Source organism: Oncorhynchus mykiss, unplaced genomic scaffold, assembly GCF_057628025.1.
Source record: "Oncorhynchus mykiss isolate SJ-2025 unplaced genomic scaffold, ASM5762802v1 scaffold93, whole genome shotgun sequence".
Classification (NCBI taxonomy): domain Eukaryota; kingdom Metazoa; phylum Chordata; class Actinopteri; order Salmoniformes; family Salmonidae; genus Oncorhynchus; species Oncorhynchus mykiss.
In genome coordinates, this window is record NW_028322092.1 from 1528162 (window position 1) to 1548534 (window position 20373).

The 20373-nt window shown below is 49.8% G+C and overlaps 1 protein-coding gene across 3 annotated transcripts in view; it reads left to right on the forward strand.

Moving 5' to 3' along the window:
• The first annotated feature begins 1060 nt into the window (after positions 1-1060).
• LOC149970159 (E3 ubiquitin-protein ligase RNF19A-like) overlaps positions 1061-20373 on the forward strand; it is a 71097-nt gene continuing 51784 nt past the window's right edge. Inside the window, exon 1 of one of the 3 annotated variants that reach the window (XM_090228629.1) lies at positions 1061-1236. The gene's annotated coding sequence lies outside the window, so the exon portion shown is untranslated. Of the gene's footprint in view, positions 1258-20373 lie in introns of all 3 variants that reach the window. The other 2 variants (XM_090228631.1, XM_090228630.1) reach the window with 2 other exon arrangements.

The following is a 20373-nucleotide window of genomic DNA, read 5'->3' on the forward strand; positions in this document are numbered from 1 at the left end:
ATAAGGGAATAAGGAATACCTTGTCAATTGTTCACCTGAATGCATTCAACTGAAATGTGTCTTCCACATTTAACCCAACCCCTCTGAATCGGAGAGCTGGGGGGCTGCCTTAATCGACATCTACGTCATCGGCGCCCACCTCGCGGGTTTGTGATATATGGCCAATATACCACGGCTAAAGGCCTGTGTCCAGGCACTCGGCGTTGCGTCGTACCTAAGCACTCCGCTTTACCACACCTCCTTGGGTCTTATTGCTTAAATATATACGGCTCTGCTTTGTGAATATTCAAGTTTTTATGGATCAAACGTGAGACTGATATTCTTTCTGGTGTTTACAGAACAACTGGTGCTGTGAGTCCAGGATATCAGGACCTGTTTAGACAAAGCAGTGGTAACAGTAGAGCAAAGGGTCATAATATATGGGGAAAAAGGAATGTCTGCAGTGTTGCCGTTATAATGAGTTACCTGATACATGGAACACATGAAGGCATAAATGTATAAAAAGTGTGTATTGATATTTTAGCGAATGGAGATCCTAATAAAACACTACATTTTTACTTTCAGCTAGAAAACTCATCAACAGTAAACTCTGTTTATTCCAGGTCAGTTATTATAAAGACGGACTGTGCTGCAAGTTAACACCAGGGGGGGGTCCTCTCTCTACTCTCTAGTTTTAACTACTGGATATGTTGGCTATGATAGACAGGCCTGTCAGATTTATGTCTGTAACATGGACAACCAAATTCCTTGAAGCCTGAAAGTTTTCCCGAAAGCATCTCTCAACTCTTGACAGTTATGAGAAGCATGTGAATAATGTAAATCATGATGGTAGGTGCAATGAAAGTACTCTTTTGTGGACTGTAACAGTAACTTACAGTAGTCCTTGATGATCGTTCTGTGTAAATTAAAGTATCACTGTATGTATTTAAAAAGGACCATGACTGTTTCAAAGTTTGGGACTTTTCATGATTGATGTAAGGGTATTACTTATTTTTCATATCAAAGTTAACATAATGTCGAGCCAAACTCCAGACTTACGATGACTTGGTCGAGATCTCGCGAGAAGGTGTGAACTTTCTGTTTGGACGAGAACTCTTTTGATCAGCTCAGAACGGAAGGTGGGACGCGACGGAAAAGTAAATTAAAGAAGGATTTCTCGAGGGGGTGGGCATGTTGAAGAGAAATAATGTTTTGTTGACATTTGACCAGGACAGACGGCATTACAGTTGTTAAACGGTACGTTAACAACACTTGAAGGTGATTTTTCCTGTCTTTCCTTTCTGAACAGTCCATACAGTTGTTAGCTAGCTAGCTAGCTAAACATCCATCTGGCCGATTCTTCTCTGTCTGCCTCTTGTAGCGACACTGTTTCCATTTTACAGATATGTAACACAATCAATACCCTATTTGTATCTTAATTGGGGTTAGTTATATCCATGTTTGTTTGGTCAGACGGTGGATTTAAATTGTTATCCAACAAGCTATTGACATGACTCTACTGTGCTACCATTTTGAGGGGGCATATGCTCCTAAATATTTTTCTGTGCTATCTGGAATTTTTATTTGGGAGAAACGGTGTCCAGCGCCCAGGTAATAATTGTTGTAATTGTATCGACTTTATGTGCCGGTATGTTTTTTTGTGGTACTGTTGATGACGCGCTGGGCTCAGGACCAGAAGGTTGAGGGTTCGAGCCTCACAAACCTGCCTGTTTCATTACTTCGGTGTAGGACGTGAACGGACGGTTGCATCAACTAACTACCGTGTGTTTTTTTTGGGCCGGTGAGCGCGTCCCTGTAACAGTATGTTTTAACTAGTACTTGTATTCCGCTATGCTCTCTTTAGCCCTCATGTGGGTGGGATCTAACCCATTCATAGATGCTAAGTAAACTACATAGCCAAAAGTATGTGGACACCTGCTCGTCGAACATCATATTTCAAAATCATGGGCATTCATTTGGAGTTGCTTTCCACTAGATGTTGGAACATTGCTGTGTGCTGCAGGGACTTGTTTCCATTAAGCCACAAGAGCATTAGTGAGGTTGGGCACTGATGTTGGGCGATTAGGCCTCCTGGCTCACAGTCTGCGTTATAATTCATCCCAAAGGTGTTGGATGGGGTTGAGGTCAGGGCTCTGTGCAGGCCAGTCAAGTTCTTCCACACGGTTCTCGACAAACCATTTCTGTATGGACCTCGCTTTGAGCACGGGGGCATTGTCATGCTGAAACAGGAAAGGGCCTTTCCCAAACTGTTGCCACAAAGTTGGAAGCACAGAATTGTCTAGAATGTCATTTTATGCTGTAGCGTTAAGATTTCCCTTCACTGGAACTAAGGGGCCGGAACCATGAAAAACAGCCCCAGACCATTATTCCTCCTCCACCAAACTTTACAGTTGGCACTATGCATTGGGGCAGGTAGCGTTCTACTGGCATCCACCAAACCCTGATTTGTTCGTTGGACTGCCAGATGGTGAAGCGTGATTCATCGCTCCAGAGAACGCTTTTTCACTTCTCCAGAGTCCAATGACGGTGAGTTTTACACCAATCCAGCCGACGCTTGGCGTCATGATGATCTTAAGTTGCTTCGCCATGGAAACCATTTCACTGAAGCTCCCGACAAATAGTTATTGTCCCGACTTTGCTTCCTGAGACAGTTTGGAACTCTGTAGGGAATATTGCAACTGAGGACACACTTTACAGGCTTCCGCACTCTGCAGTCCCGTTCTGTGAGCTTGTGTGGCCTACCACCCTGCGGTCCCGTTCTGTGAGCTTGTGTGTCCTACCACCCTGCGGTCCCGTTCTGTGAGCTTGTGTGGCCTACCACTCTGCGGTCCCGTTCTGTGAGCTTGTGTGGCCTACCACTCTCCTGTCCCGTTCTGTGAGCTTGTGTGTCCTACCACTCTCCTGCCCCGTTCTGTGATCTTGTGTGGCCTACTACTCTGCAGTCCCGTTCTGTGAGCTTGTGTGGCCTACCACTCTGCGGTCCCGTTCTGTGAGCTTGTGTGGCCTAGCACTGCGGTCCCGTTCTGTGAGCTTGTGTGGCCTACCACCCTGCGGTTGAGCCGTTGTTGCTCGTAGACTTTTTCCACGTTCAGAATAACAGCGCTTGCAGTTGACCGGCGCAGAAATGTGATGAACTGTCTTATTGGGAAGGTGGCACCCTGTGTCTTATTGGGAAGGTGGCACCCTGTGTCTTATTGGGAAGGTGGCACCCTGTGTCTTATTGGAAAGGTGGCACCCTGTGTCTTATTGGGAAGGTGGCACCCTGTGTCTTATTGGGAAGGTGGCACCCTGTGTCTTATTGGGAAGGGGGCACGTTGAAAGTCATTGAGCTCTTCAGTAAGGCCAAATAGCCGACTCTACTAATTTGAAGGGGTGTGGTTATGTGGTTATGAAGCGATCGGTACGGGCGCCGCCCACCTGCCTATGTACTTTTGTGTGACAGAATTTTTGGAACGCGAGGCGAATGGCGCTCCGTAGTGCCGATTTGCGCAGATTGTGAAATCACTGTGGAGACCCCTTAAGAGGCGCTGTAAAACTGTCCTTGTGAAAGGAGGGAGTTGTGTAACAACCCAGGTTTATAAATGTGGATATCCACTCTCTCTTTATAAATGTTTTTTTTTTTGTTGTTGTTGTGGCACAGTTGCTGGCTCGCTGGGCTTGGGACCAGAAGGCTGAGGGTTCGAGCCTGTTCCACTACATGATGACTTCTTGGCTGTCCCACAGCCTCGGTAGTGTGGTGACAGAAGGAAAGGGGGAGGTTCTTCAGGAGATGAGCTTCAAAAGTAAACTCGGCTAAAAAAAAGAATAAACGGGCCTTTTTCAGGAACCTGTCTTTCAAAGATCATTCGTAAAAATCCAAATAACTTCACAGATCTTCATTGTAAAGGGTTATAACACTGTTTATCATGCTTGTTCAATGAACCATAAACAATTAATGAACATGCACCTGTGGAACGGTCGTTAAGACACTAACAGCTTACAGACGGTAGGCAATTAATTGTCGCAGGGCGGGGCGTCAGAGGGCAGGGCGGGGCGTCAGAGGGCAGGGCGGGGCGTCAGAGGGCGGGGGCGTCAGAGGGCAGGGCAGGACAGGACATCAGAGGCCCAGTGTGTAAAATCCTCCATCTCCTAACCGGGATGTGTTGAGATTAAACAGGTTCTTTATATAGGCCTGCTAGGGGCCAAGCTGCTGCTAGTTTATCTGTCTCCCGTTAAACCGCTCTAAATGTGTCCAGGCACAGCACTGCCTGCCTGGTTACAGGGCTGCTATTTCTAATCAACTCACATTGTATTTTTCACATGCTTCACCTGTAAACAACAGGTGTAAACAACAGGTGAAGACTCAGTGAAATGCTTACGGGTCCATTTCCATCAAGAGAAAATGGAAATAGTGACACCGTGAATAACAAATAAAAATAACCTGGCTATATACAGGAAGTACCAGGTAATAACGTGGCTATATACAGGAAGTACCAGGTAGTAACCTGGCTATATACAGGAAGTACCAGGAACTAACCTGGCTATATACAGGAAGTACCAGGTAGTAACCTGGCTATATACAGGAAGTACCAGGTAGTAACCTGGCTATATACAGGAAGTACCAGGTAGTAACCTGGCTATATACAGGAAGTACCAGGTAGCAACCTGGCTATATACAGGAAGTACCAGGTAATAACGTGGCTATATACAGGGAGTACCAGGTGATAACGTGGCTATATACAGGGAGTACCAGGTGATAACGTGGCTATATACAGGGAGTACCAGGTGATAACGTGGCTATATACAGGGAGTACCAGGTGATAACGTGGCCTGCCCCGACCCTCGTCCCTGCCTGTCAGTGTGGTTCAGGGTCGGCCTGCCCTGCCTGCTTCCCTTGGGCTGTGGATGAAAACATCCACCATGTGTTAGTTTGGCAGCTGAAAAGTTGTTCTGTGAGTGGCTGGCTGGCTGGCTGACTGGCTGACTGGCTGAATGACCGGTGGTTGGCTGGCTGGCTGGCTGGCTGGCTGGCTGGCTGACTTAGGCTGGTGGCACTGGAGCTAAATTAGAATGAATCGTTTGTTGTTTTGAAAGGCCAGCTGGTCTAGCTTTTCAAGGGGGCAGAGATGGCATCCTGTCAAAAGAACAAATTAAGGAAAGAGAATGAAATGATTTGAATTGAATTGAAGCCACTACATTCACCCAAATATTACTACCCTTCTCATATTGCATTGCTTAAGTCCACTCTCTCAGCACGAGGTCCTGGTCTGTAGTAGAGGGGTCCCTCCCCGGCACGGTGATGTGGTCTGTAGTAGAGGGGTCCCTCCCCGGCACGGTGACGCGGTCTGTAGTAGAGGTCCCTCCCCGGCCCGGTGACGCGGTCTGTAGTAGAGGTCCCTCCCCGGCCCGGTGACGCGGTCTGTAGTAGAGGTCCCTCCCCTCCCCGGCCCGGTGACGTGGTCTGTAGTAGAGGTCCCTCCCCTCCCCGGCACGGTGACGTCGTCTGTAGTAGAGGTCCCTCCCCGGCACGGTGACGTGGTCTGTAGTAGGGGTCCCTCCTCTCCCCGGCACGGTGACGTGGTCTGTAGTAGAGGTCCCTCCCCTCCCCGGCATGGTGACGCGGTCTGTAGTAGAGAGGTCCCTCCCCTCCCTGGCACGGTGACGTGGTCTGTAGTAGAGGTCCCTCCCCTCCCCGGCACGGTGACGTGGTCTGTAGTAGAGAGGTCCCTCCCCTCCCTGGCACGGTGACGTGGTCTGTAGTAGAGTTCCCTCCCCGGCACGGTGACGTGGTCTGTACTAGAGAGGTCCCTCCCGGCCCGGTGACGTGGTCTGTAGTAGAGGTCCCTCCCCGGCCCGGTGACGCGGTCTGTAGTAGAGGGGTCCCTCCCCGGCACGGTGACGTGGTCTGTAGTAGAGGTCCCTCCCCTCCCCGGCATGGTGACGTGGTCTGTAGTAGGGTCCCTCCCCTCCCCGGCATGGTGACGCGGTCTGTAGTAGAGGTCCCTCCCCTCCCCGGCACGGTGACGTGGTCTGTAGTAGGGTCCCTCCCCTCCCCGGTGACGTGGTCTGTAGTAGAGGTCCCTCCCCGGCACGGTGACGTGGTCTGTAGTAAAGGTCCCTCCCCGGCACGGTGACGTGGTCTGTAGTAGAGGTCCCTCCCCTCCCCGGCACGGTGACGTGGTCTGTAGTAGAGGTCCCTCCCCTCCCCGGCACGGTGACGTGGTCTGTAGTAGAGGTCCCTCCCCTCCCCGGCACGGTGACGTGGTCTGTAGTAGAGGTCCCTCCCCTCCCCGGCACGGTGACGTGGTCTGTAGTAGAGGTCCCTCCCCTCCCCGGCACGGTGACGTGGTCTGTAGTAGAGGGGTCCCTCCCCGGCACGGTGACGTGGTCTGTAGTAGAGGTCCCTCCCCTCCCCGGCACGGTGACGTGGTCTGTAGTAGAGGTCCCTCCCCTTCCCGGCACGGTGACGTGGTCTGTAGTAGAGGGGTCCCTCCCCGGCACGGTGACGTGGTCTGTAGTAGAGGTCCCTCCCCTCCCCGGCACGGTGACGTGGTCTGTAGTAGAGGTCCCTCCCCTCCCCGGCACGGTGACGTGGTCTGTAGTAGAGGTCCCTCCCCTCCCCGGCACGGTGACGTGGTCTGTAGTAGAGGTCCCTCCCCTCCCCGGCACGGTGACGTGGTCTGTAGTAGAGGTCCCTCCCCGGCACGGTGACGCGGTCTGTAGTAGAGGTCCCTCCCCGGCACGGTGACGCGGTCTGTAGTAGAGGTCCCTCCCCTCCCCGGCACGGTGACGCGGTCTGTAGTAGAGAGGTCCCTCCCCGGCACGGTGACGTGGTCTGTAGTAGAGGTCCCTCCCCTCCCCGGCACGGTGACGTGGTCTGTAGTAGAGGTCCCTCCCCGGCACGGTGACGCGGTCTGTAGTAGAGGTCCCTCCCCTCCCCGGCACGGTGACGCGGTCTGTAGTAGAGGTCCCTCCCCGGCACGGTGACGCGGTCTGTAGTAGAGGTCCCTCCCCGGCACGGTGACGCGGTCTGTAGTAGAGGTCCCTCCCCGCCCCGGCACGGAGACGCGGTCTGTAGTAGAGGTCCCTCCCCGCCCCGGCACGGTGACGCGGTCTGTAGTAGAGGTCCCTCCCCGCCCCGGCACGGTGACGCGGGCTGTAGTAGAGGTCCCTCCCCGCCCCGGCACGGTGACGCGGTCTGTAGTAGAGGTCCCTCCCCGCCCCGGCACGGTGACGCGGTCTGTAGTAGAGGTCCCTCCCCGGCACGGTGACGTGGTCTGTAGTAGAGGGGTCCCTCCCCGGCACGGTGACGTGGTCTGTAGTAGAGGTCCCTCCCCTCCCCGGCACGGTGACGTGGTCTGTAGTAGAGGTCCCTCCCCTCCCCGGCACGGTGACGTGGTCTGTAGTAGAGGTCCCTCCCCTCCCCGGCACGGTGACGTGGTCTGTAGTAGAGGTCCCTCCCCTCCCCGGCACGGTGACGCGGTCTGTAGTAAAGGTCCCTCCCCGGCACGGTGACGTGGTCTGTAGTAGAGGTCCCGTCCCTCCCCTCCCCGGCACGGTGACGCGGTCTGTAGTAGAGAGGTCCCTCCCCTCTCCGGCACGGTGATGTGGTCTGTAGTAGAGAGGTCCCTCCCCTCCCCGGCACGGTGACGTGGTCTGTAGTAGAGGGAACGGTGACGTGGTCTGTAGTAGAGAGGTCCCTCCCCTCCCCGGCACGGAGATGTGGCCTGTAATTGTGACTTTACTTTCTCCTGACTGACGTTTTGCTTGTTCGATTGCCTTCCGGAGGGAATAACTACGCTGTTTGTAGTCGGCCATGTTTACAGTCGCCTTGCCATGATTAAATGCGGTGGTACGTGCTCTCCAGTTGTGCGTGAATGCTGCCATCAATCCACAGTTTCTGGTTAGGGAAGGTTTTAAGTCACAGTGGGTACAATGTCTCCTATACACTTCCTTATAAACTCACCGAGTCAGCGTATACATCAATCTTATTGTCTGAGGCCACCCGGAACATATCCCAGTCCACGTGATCAAAACAATCTTGACGCACGGAATCCGATTTGGTCAGACCATCGTTGGGTAGACCTAAGCACGGGCGCATCCTGTTTTTAGTTTCTGCCTATAGGAGGAGAGCAACAAGATGGAGTCATGGTCAGATTTGCCAAAAGGAGGGCGTTGTATGCATCGCGGACGTTAGAGGAACAGTGGTCGAGCGTGTTACTCGCTCATGTACTGCGATCGATATGCTGATAGAATTTAGGTACCCTTGTTCTCAAATTAGCTTTGTTAAAATCCCCAGCTACAATAAATACAGCCTCATGATATATGGTTTCCTGTTTGCATAGAGTCCAGTGTATATACACGGCTGTAACTATAACCGAGGAGAGTTCTCTTGGGAGATGATACAGTCTGCATTTTATTGTGAGGAATTATAGGTCAGGTGAACAAAAAGGAATTTGTTGTTACAATTACCCCATGAGTCGTTAATCATAAAACATACGCCCCCGTCCTCCTTACCGGAGAGCTGTTTGTTCCTGTCGGCGCGATGCACTGAAAACCCCATTGGCTGTACGGACTTCGACAGCATGTCCCCACGTCTCTGTGAAAGAGAGTATGTTACAATCCAGGATATGACTTTGTTAAGCAACTCTTGTCCTGATTTCGTTTACTTTTTTTTAACTAGCGACTGGACATTAGCGAGTAATATACTGGGAAGCGGTGGGTGGTGTGCGTGCCTCCAAAGCCTCACTAGAAGAAGCTCCGGCACCCTCTCTTTCGACCTCGACGTGTTGTTTTGGGTCGACCTCTGGAATCAGTTATAGTGTGATTGTGAAAGAGGCCTCTAGCCTACATGGATTTATATTTTAATGCGAATAATCATCTCAGTTTTCATTTCAACCATCCTTTTTATACGTTGCTTGGCAAAGACACACTGCCAACTTTGTATTTTGTAGTCCACATTGTTCTGTTCGGCTCTACCAGAGAGACCGATAACCTTGTGGTTCTATGTTGAGCAGAGATCTGTGTATTACCTAGTGGTTTCCACGTTCTGATTCCGCTATATTACTGCCCCGCAGAACACAATGTTACTCTGAGACACAAGCCTGGCTTCATCATCCACTCTGTTTCTCAACCCTGGTCCCATTTCATTTGAATACAATTCAGGAAATCATTTGAAATTCAATTTCCTGTTAACTTTTATTTCCCTACTTGATTTACTCCAGCCCTTGTCCTAACCTAAACCGTGGACCTCAGTGCAGTACTCTGTTTCCCAGGCTAATGTATCGTTGTCTCGTCCTAACCTAAACCGTGGACCTCAGTGCAGTACTCTGTTTCCCAGGCTAATGTATCGTTGTCTTGTCCTAACCTAAACCGTGGACCTCACAGTGCAGTACTCTGTTTCCCAGGCTAATGTATTGTTGTCTCGTCCTAACCTAAACCGTGGACCTCACAGTGCAGTACTCTGTTTCCCAGGCTAATGTATCGTTGTTTTGTCCTAACCAAACCGTGGACCTCACAGTGCAGTACTCTGTTTCCCAGGCTAATGTATCGTTGTCTCGTCCTAACCTAAACCGTGGACCTCACAGTGCAGTACTCTGTTTCCCAGGCTAATATATCGTTGTTGACAGATTGTTTGTAGTGGATTTCAAGGTGGGTGTTCCACTGAACCGTAAAGTGAGCGATCCAAGCAGCTATCTGGGTACAGCTGTGGGTCTGCTGAGAGCAGGATGAGAGCGGTGGTGTCTGGGAAATATTACCAAATCTTATTATAGAGTCCAAGTTGGCCCGAGAAGTGCTCTCCTTTTTAAATCTGTAACATTGGGCCACCTTGAAAATGTTGTGACCTGTAAGGCAGAGATATTCCTGAACAGGCATGGTAATGATGGGGATTCAAACTGCTGTTTACAGAGGACCATATTACCTCCATATTGTGGCTCTCTCACTACAGAAGCAACAACATTGAGCCTATTTTGAGCTATTTAACAACTGGCAGAGAGAAGAGGGTTGAAGATAGTTCTGGCAGGGTTTAAGGTCTCTTTTTCCAGGACTGGACCAAACAGGGGAACAGAACCTAATCTAGGGCTGGGTGATATAGTCTGGGCCAAACAGAACTTAATTTAGGGCTGGGTGATATAGCCTGGGCCAAACAGAACCTAATCTAGGGCTGGGTGATATAGTCTGGGCCAAACAGAACCTAATCTAGGGCTGGGTGATATAGCCTGGGCCAAACAGAACCTAATCTAGGGCTGGGTGATATGGGTCAAAAATCGGATTTTTATTTTTTATAGTTATGGACACCTACTCATTCAAGGGTTTTTCTTTATTTTTACTATTTTCTACATTGTAGAATAATAATGAAGACATCAAAACTATGAAATAACACATGGAATAATGTAGTAACCAAAAAACTGTGTAACAAATCAAAATGTATTTTATATTCTTCAAAGTAGCCACCCTTTGCCTTGATGGCAGCTTTGCACATTCTTGGCATTCTCTCAACCAGCTTCACCTGGAATGCTTTTCCAACAGTCTTGAAGGAGTTCCCACATATGCTGAGCACTTGTTGGCTGCTTTTCCTTCACTCTGCTGTCCAACTCGTGGTACTTCTGAAGGCTCTCTTCCTCCGGCCTTACAGATCCTCTGGGTCAGGTGTCAGCTTCAAGGGATGACCTAAAGGCCTTGGCACGTCAACGTACGCCTGCTCAAATGTGCCTCAGTGTAAAGATGAGGCCTACTGTCTGTGATGTGATGAGGCCTACTGTCTGTGATATGATGAGGCCTACTGTCTGTGATATGATGAGGCCAACTGTCTGTGATACGATGAGGCCTACTGTCTGTGATATGATGAGGCCTACTGTCTGTGATGTGATGAGGCCTACTGTCTGATGTGATGAGGCCTACTGTCTGTGATGTGATGAGGCCTACTGTCTGTGATGTGATGAGGCCTACTGTCTGTGATGTGATGAGGCCTACTGTCTGTGATATGATGAGGCCTACTGTCTGTGATACGATGAGGCCTACTGTCTGTGATGTGATGAGGCCTACTGTCTGTGATGTGATGAGGCCTACTGTCTGTGATGTGATGAGGCCTACTGTCTGTGATACGATGAGGCCTACTGTCTGTGATACGATGAGGCCTACTGTCTGTGATACGATGAGGCCTACTGTCTGTGATGTGATGAGGCCTACTGTCTGTGATATGATGAGGCCTACTGTCTGTGATATGATGAGGCCTACTGTCTGTGATGTGATGAGGCCTACTGTCTGTGATGTGATGAGGCCTACTGTCTGTGATGTGATGAGGCCTACTGTCTGTGATGTGATGAGGCCTACTGTCTGTGATATGATGAGGCCTACTGTCTGTGACATGAGTTCTCAGTGTGTGGGCATTTGAGCTGCTGGTCTGTATTTCTTTTTTGGGGGGGGGGTTACTTTTCCCACATTGACTTATCTGTCTTTTACTGAGGGTTATTTTTAACAGCTTGGGTGGGGTTGAGTAGTTGGGGGGTTCCCCCTGGCCTGATCTGCATGACACAATTTATAGGAGCTGTTAGCTGTGTGTTTATCCTGCGTCTTTGGCTGTCCCTGACTTTGCGGAAGGCGCGTTTCTTTGCGGGAGGAGCGTTTCTTTGCGGGATCAGTCAAGTTTACCTCTCCCTCCCCCGTTCCTCTCCTCATCCCTCTGTTTCTCCCCCTCTTACATTCTTCCCCAGCGGACCAGGGCCAGGGATGCCTGGGTGCTTACCTCATTTCCTCTCCTTTACAGCCGAGGAGAGGAGAGGAGAGGAGAGAGACTGTCTTTGTTGGGGTTGGAAACATTCCTGTTCTGTTGTCTGTCATAGTGGCTTTAACAACAGAACAATGGATGTGATGTTTTCGTTTGTCTTTGCTGCACATATGTTTGTATTGTACATGTAGTGGGCAGTAATGTGGGTGTGTGTATATATATCACACAACACTCCAAATAAGACTATGCTATTAGCCCATTATACTGACGCTATAACCCTGTACAGTCCGATTAGTATCTGAGTTATACTGTACAGTCAGATAGTATCGGAGTTATACTGTACAGACAGTCAGACAGTATGTGAGTTATACTGTACAGTCAGACAGTCAGACAGTCCGATTAGTATCTGAGTTATACTGTACAGTCAGACAGTATCTGAGTTATACTGTACAGTCAGACAGTATCTGAGTTATACTGTACAGTCAGTCAGATAGTATCTGAGTTATACTGTACAGTCAGACAGTCAGATAGTATCTGAGTTATACTGTACAGTCAGATAGTATCTGAGTTATACTGTACAGTCAGATAGTATCTGAGTTATACTGTACAGTCAGATGGTATCTGAGTTATACTGTACAGTCATAGTATCTGAGTTATACTGTACGTAACAAGCTATAGACTACTTGGCAGGTGTCCACGTTCTTCAGTAATTCTGATAATACAGTCAGTATATCTGAGTTATACGGTACAGTCAGATAGTATATCTGAGTTATACGGTACAGTCAGATAGTATCTGAGTTATACGGTACAGTCAGATAGTATATCTGAGTTATACGGTACAGTCAGACAGTCAGATAGTATCTGAGTTATACTGTACAGTCAGACAGTCAGATAGTATATCTGAGTTATACTGTACAGTCAGACAGTCAGATAGTATGTGAGTTATACTGTACAGTCAGACAGTATCTGAGTTATACTGTACAGTCAGACAGTCAGTATCTGAGTTACACGGCACGTAACATGCGATAGACTACTTGGCAGTTGATAATACAGTCCGTTCAGAAAGTATTCAGACCCCTCCCCCTTTTCCACATTTTGTTATGTTACAGCCTTATTCTAAAATGGATTAAATAAAATTAAAAAACTCATCAATTTACACACAATACCCCATAATGACATCACAATACCCCATAATGACATCACAATACCCCATAATGACAAAGCAAAAACAGGTTAAGACATTTTTGCTAACGTATAAAACATAAACCGAAGTACCTTATTTAGATACGTTTTCAGACCCTTTGCTATGAGACTCAATTGAGCTCCGGTGCATCCTGTTTTCCATTGATCATCCTTGAGATGTTTCTACTACTTGAATGGAGTCCACCTGTGGTAAATTTCAATGGATTGGACATGATTTGGAAAGGCACACACCTGTCTATATAAAGGCCCCACAGTTGACAGTGCATGTCAGAGTAAAAACCAAGCCATGAGGTCAAAGGAATTGTCCGTAGAGCTCCGAGACAGGATTGTGTCGAGGCACAGATCTTGGGGAAGGGTACCAAAACATTTCTGCAGCATTGAAGGTCCCCAAGAACAAAATGGCCTCCATTCTTAAATGGAAGGAGTTTGGAACCACCAAGACTTCCTAGAGCTGGCCGCCTGGACAAACTAAGCAATAGAGGGAGAAGAGTTCCAGAGTTCCTCTGTGGAGATGGGAGAACCTTCCAGAAGGACAACCATCTCTGCAGCACTCCACCAATCAGGCCTTTATGGTAGAGAGGCCAGACGGAAGCCACTTTTCAGTAAAAGGCACATGACAGCCTGTTTGGAGTTTGCCAAAAGGCACCTAAAGGACTCTGACCATGAGAAACAAGATTATCTGATGAAACCAAGATTGAACTCTTTGGCCTGAATGCCAAGCGTCACGTCTGGAGGAAACCTGGCACCAACCCTACGATGAAGCATGGTGGTAGCATCATGCTGTGGGGAGGTTTTTCAGCGGCAGGGACTGGGAGACTAGTCAGGATTGAGGCAAAGATCAACAGAGCAGAGAGATCCTTGATGAAAACCTGCTCCAGAGCGTCCAGGACCTCCAGCTGGGTCAAAGGTTCACCTTCTAACAGGACAATAACCCGAAGCACGCAGCCAAGACAACACAGGAGTGGCTTCGGGACAAATCTCTGAATGTCATTAAGTGGCCCAGCCAGAGCCCGGATTTGAACCCTATCGAATATCTCTGGAGAGACCTGAAAAATAGCTGTGCAGCGATTCTCTCCATCCAACCTGACAGAGCTTGAGGATCTGCAGAGAAGAATGGAAGAAACTCCCCAAATACAGGTGTGCCGAGCTTATAGCGTCATACCCAAGAAGACTCGATTCTGTAATCGCTGCCAAAGGTGCTTTCCGAATGCACTGTATTTCAGTTTTTCAACTGATTGCTGAGACCCCAGATCTAATCAAATGTTATTAGTCTCATGTGCCGAATATAACACCTTACAATGAAATGCTTACTTATGAGCCCCTAACCAACAATGCAGTTTAAAAAAAATACAGATAAGAATTAAAAGTAACAAGTAATTACAGAGCAGCAGTAAAATAACAATAGTGAGACTATATACAGGGTATTACGGTCAATGTGTCAATGTGGAGGCTATATACAGGGGGCACCGGTACAGAGTCAATGTGTGGGGGCACCGTTTAGTTGAGGTAATATGTACATGTAGGTAGATGTGCAAGGCTAACCCGGAGCGCCTGGTAGCTGGGTTAACCCGGAGCGCCTGGTAGCTGGGTTAACTCGGAGCGCCTGGTAGCTGGGTTAACTCGGAGCGCCTGGTAGCTGGGCTAACCCGGAGCGCCTGGTAGCTGGGTTAACCCGGAGCGCCTGGTAGCTGGGTTAACCCGGAGCGCCTGGTAGCTGGGCTAACCCGGAGCGCCTGGTAGCTGGGTTAACCCGGAGCGCCTGGTAGCTGGGTTAACCCGGAGCGCCTGGTAGCTGGGTTAACCCGGAGCGCCTGGTAGCTGGGTTAACTCGGAGCGCCTGGTAGCTGGGTTAACTCGGAGCGCCTGGTAGCTGGGTTAACCCGGAGCGCCTGGTAGCTGGGCTAACCCGGAGCGCCTGGTAGCTGGGTTAACCCGGAGCGCCTGGTAGCTGGGTTAACCCGGAGCGCCTGGTAGCTGGCCTTGCTTCAAGATTGGTCAGTGAGTAGTGGAGCTGAGAGGGACTGATCAACTCCATCCCTAGACCACATCAGTCAGTCTACTGTTATCTTACGGCTAGGCTCGACAACATCCGCTGAAAAGGCAGAGCGTGAAATTGAAAAATATTTTTTTGAAATATTTAAATTAAATCTTAACTTCTTGTTAATCTACCCATTGTGTCTGATTTTTGTAAAAAGGCTTTACAGTGAAAACACACCATATGATTATGTTAGGTCAGAGCCTAGTCACAAAAACATATACAGACATTTTTCCAGCCAAAGAGAGGAGTCACAAAAAGCAGAAATAGAGAAAATGAATCACTAACCTTTGATCTTCATCAGATGATACTCATAGGACTTCATGTTACACAATACATGTGTGTTTTGTTCGATAAAGTTCATATCCAAAAATCTCAGTTTACATTGGTGCGTTATGTTCAGTAATGTTGTGCCTCGAAAACATCCTGGCGAATTTGCAGAGAGCCACATTAATTTACAGAAATACTCATCATAAATGTATCTTTCATTAACAAGTTATGTGCAAAGAATTAAAGATATACTTCTCCTTAATGCAACCGCTGTGTCAGATTTCAAGAAAGCTTTATGGAAAAAGCACACCATGCAATAATCTGAGTACAGCGCTCGGACACAAAAACAAGCCATACAGATTCCCGCCATGTTGTGGAGTCAGTAAAAGTCAGAAATAGCGTTATAAATATTAACTTACCTTTGATGATCTTCATCAGAATGCACTCCCAGGAATCCCAGTTACACAATAAATGTTTGTTTTGTTCGATAAAGTAAATTTATGTCCAAATACCTCCCTTTTGTTAGCGCGTTTAGTTCACAAATCCAAACTTCAAAGTCGAGGCGACAGTTCAAAGTCCAAAAAGAAATATTACAGTTTGTAGAAACATGTCAAACGATGTATAGAATCCATCTTTAGGATGTTTTTATCATAAATCTTCAATAATGTTTCAACCGGGCAATTCCTTTGTCTTTATAAATGCAGTGGAACGCAGGTCGCTCTCTCGGCCATGCACGTGACCAGCACGTGACATGCACGTGGCCTTCTGCCAGACACCTTAGTCAAACAGCTATTATTCTCTCCCCCTTCACAGTAGAAGCCTGAAACAAGGTTCTAAAGACTGTTGGCATCTAGTGGAAGCCTTAGGCAGTTTACTCTAGGCACGCTTTTCATCCGAACGTGGAAATGCTGCCCCCTATCCCAAACAGGCCTGTCTGTCCCCACTAAAACCCTAATGCCCAGGCCTGTCTGTCCCCACTAAAACCCTAATGCCCTGGCCTGTCTGTCCCCACTAAAACCCTAATGCCCTAGCCTGTCTGTCCCCACTAAAACCCTAATGCCCTGGTCTGTCTGTCCCCACTAAAACCCTAATGCCCTGGCCTGTCTGTCCCCACTAAAACCCTAATGCCCTGGCCTGTCTGTCCCCACTAAAACCCTAATGCCCAGGCCTATCTGTCCCCACTAAAACCCTAATGCCCAGGCCTGGCTGTCCCCACTAAAACCCTAATGCCCAGGCCTGTCTGTCCCCACTAAAACTACAATGCCCAGGCCTGTCTGTCCCCACTAAAACTATAATGCCCAGGCCTGTCTGTCCCCACTAAAACTATAATGCCCAGGCCTGTCTGTCCCCACTAAAACCCTAATGCCCAGGCCTGTCTGTCCCCACTAAAACCCTAATGCCCAGGCCTGTCTGTCCCCACTAAAACCCTAATGCCCTGGCCTGTCTGTCCCCACTAAAACCCTAATGCCCTAGCCTGTCTGTCCCCACTAAAACCCTAATGCCCTGGTCTGTCTGTCCCCACTAAAACCCTAATGCCCTGGCCTGTCTGTCCCCACTAAAACCCTAATGCCCTGGCCTGTCTGTCCCCACTAAAACCCTAATGCCCAGGCCTATCTGTCCCCACTAAAACCCTAATGCCCAGGCCTGGCTGTCCCCACTAAAACCCTAATGCCCAGGCCTGTCTGTCCCCACTAAAACTATAATGCCCAGGCCTGTCTGTCCCCACTAAAACTATAATGCCCAGGCCTGTCTGTCCCCACTAAAACTATAATGCCCAGGCCTGTCTGTCCCCACTAAAACCCTAATGCCCAGGCCTGTCTGTCCCCACTAAAACCCTAATGCCCAGGCCTGGCTGTCCCCACTAAAGCCCTAATGCCCTGGCCTGGCTGTCCCCACTAAAGCCCTAATGCCCTGGCCTGGCTGTCCCCACTAAAACCCTAATGCCCTGGCCTGGCTGTCCCCACTAAAACCCTAATGCCCAGGCCTGTCTTTCCCCACTAAAACCCTAATGCCCTGGCCTGTCTGTCCCCACTAAAACCCTAATGCCCAGGCCTGGCTGTCCTGTCTGTCCCCACTAAAGCCCTAATGCCCTGGCCTGTCTATCCCCACTAAAGCCCTAATGCCCAGGCCTGGCTGTCCTGTCTGTCCCCACTAAAGCCCTAATGCCCTGTCCTGTCTGTCCCCACTAAAGCCCTAATGCCCAGGCCTGTCTGTCCCCACTAAAACTCTAATGCCCTGGCCTGTCTGTCCCCACTAAAGCCCTAATGCCCTGGCCTGTCAATCCCCACTAAAGCCCTAATGCCCAGGCCTGGCTGTCCTGTCTGTCCCCACTAAAGCCCTAATGCCCAGGCCTGGCTGTCCTGTCTGTCCCCACTAAAGCCCTAATGCCCTGTCCTGTCTGTCCCCACTAAAGCCCTAATGCCCAGGCCTGTCTGTCCCCACTAAAACCCTAATGCCCTGGCCTGTCTGTCCCCACTAAAACCCTAATGCCCAGGCCTGGCTGTCCTGTCTGTCCCCACTAAAGCCCTAATGCCCTGGCCTGTCTGTCCCCACTAAAGCCCTAATGCCCAAGCCTGCCTGTCCGGTCTGTCCCCACTTCCCACTAATACCCTGGCCACGTGCCACTCCTTTCCCCACAGCAGCACAGGAATGTGCAGAAGGGCTGAATTGACCAGAGCATGATCAGAATGTGGCCACTTTGCTCTCTCCAGTTAGGTTACGACTGTGGTCTGCTGTTTGTTCTGAGGGTTTAGTGTTGCTGAGCCTGGCTGGGGCTGCTGGTCCATAACCCTGGACTATCGTGACAGACACGACATCAATTTACACTGGTATCTCTCCTGTTTGATACGGCCATGTTGGTGCTTTCATTATGACACCGTCGTTGTGTTTCTGGACTGGGCCTGTCAGTCTGGTTTCATTATGTCTCCCTGGCCGTATCGTTGTGGTTCTGGACTGGTCCTGTCAGTCTGGTTTCATTATGTCTCCCTGGCCGTATCGTTGTGGTTCTGGACTGGGCCTGTCAGTCTGGTTTCATTATGTCTCCCTGGCCGTATCGTTGTGGTTCTGGACTGGGCCTGTCAGTCTGGTTTCATTATGTCTCCCTGGCCGTATCGTTGTGGTTCTGGACTAGGCCTGTCAGTCTGGTTTCATTATGTCTCCCTGGCCGTATCGTTGCGGTTCTGGACTGGGCCTGTCAGTCTGGTTTCATTATGTCTCCCCGGGCCGTATCGTTGCGGTTCTGGACTGGGCCTGTCTGTCTGGTTTCATTGTCTCCCCGGCCGTATCGTTGTGGTTCTGGACTGGGCCTGTCAGTCTGGTTTCATTATGTCTCCCTGGCCGTATCGTTGTGGTTCTGGACTGGTCCTGTCAGTCTGGTTTCATTATGTCTCCCTGGCCGTATCGTTGTGGTTCTGGACTGGGCCTGTCAGTCTGGTTTCATTATGTCTCCCTGGCCGTATCGTTGTGGTTCTGGACTGGGCCTGTCAGTCTGGTTTCATTATGTCTCCCTGGCCGTATCGTTGTGGTTCTGGACTAGGCCTGTCAGTCTGGTTTCATTATGTCTCCCTGGCCGTATCGTTGCGGTTCTGGACTGGGCCTGTCAGTCTGGTTTCATTATGTCTCCCCGGGCCGTATCGTTGCGGTTCTGGACTGGGCCTGTCTGTCTGGTTTCATTGTCTCCCCGGCCGTATCGTTGTGGTTCTGGACTGGGCCTGTCAGTCTGGTTTCATTATGTCTCCCTGGCCGTATCGTTGCGGTTCTGGACTGGGTCTGTCAGTCTGGTTTCATTGTGTCTCCCTGGCCGTATTGTTGTGGTTCTGGACTGGGCCTGTCAGTCTGCTTTCGTTATGTCTCCCTGGCCGTATCGTTGTGGTTCTGGACTGGGCCTGTCAGTCTGATTTCATTATGTCTCCCTGGCCGTATCGTTGTGGTTCTGGACTGGGCCTGTCAGTCTGGTTTCATTATGTCTCCCTGGCCGTATCGTTGCGGTTCTGGACTGGGCCTGTCAGTCTGGTTTCATTATGACATGGGTCGTATCGTTATGGTTCTGGACTGGGCCTGTCAGTTTGGTTTCATTATGTCTCCCTGGCCGTATCGTTGTGGTTCTGGACTGGGTCTGTCAGTCTGGTTTCATTGTCTCCCCGGCCGTATCGTTGTGGTTCTGGACTGGGCCTGTCTGTCTGGTTTCATTATGTCTCCCTGGCCGTATCGTTGTGGTTCTGGACTGGGCCTGTCAGTCTGGTTTCATTATGTCTCCCTGGCCGTATCGTTGCGGTTCTGGACTGGGCCTGTCAGTCTGGTTTCATTATGTCTCCCTGGCCGTATCGTTGTGGTTCTGGACTGGGCCTGTCAGTCTGGTTTCATTATGTCACCGGCCGTATCGTTATGGTTCTGGACTGGGCCTGTCAGTCTGGTTTCATTATGTCACCGTCGTTGTGGTTCTGGACTGGGCCTGTCAGTCTGGTTTCATTATGTTACCGGCCGTATCGTTCTGGATTGGTTCTGTCCGTCTGGTTTCAGTGTCTAAGCTTGATGGCTCGTTTGGAGCTAGTGGGCCTGTCAGTCTGGTTTCAGTGTCTAAGCTTGGTGGCCCGTTTGGAGTCCATCGATGTATCTGGCTGCTGGAGTGTCCCTGCTCCTCATTTAGAAGGGATTTATCTGAAGGTGTAGGAGGTCTGTGTTCGTTGAGGCCTGGACCTCGTCTCACGCTGCCAGAAACCATAGAAGATGACATTATTACTGAGAGGTCATTGAGAGAGACTGGCCTCTGAGCTATGGGCATGCCACTCTGGCTGTGGGTGGTGGGTTCTCTCACCACCCTACATATGGGCCCGTCTGTGGGTCTAGTTGAAGCCCACTGGGGTGGCTCTAGATGTAGACCCACAGAGTAGTACCACTGACGACTCCGTCTCTGTCCTGTCTGGTAACTGAGCAAAGGTGCTCTCTAACCTCCGCCAGAGAGGGGGCAACCCCCCCTGTTGTATCTGAGGGTCGGTCGGGAGACAACCCTCCCTGTTGTGTCTGAGGGTTGGTCGGTCGGTCGGTCGGGAGACAACCCTCCCTGTTGTATCTGAGAGTCAGTCAGTAAATATTTAACCAGCGGTAACAGGTTTGGGAAATGTCTCTCTGGGCGTTCTAAAGGTCCAGTAATCCACTGTGT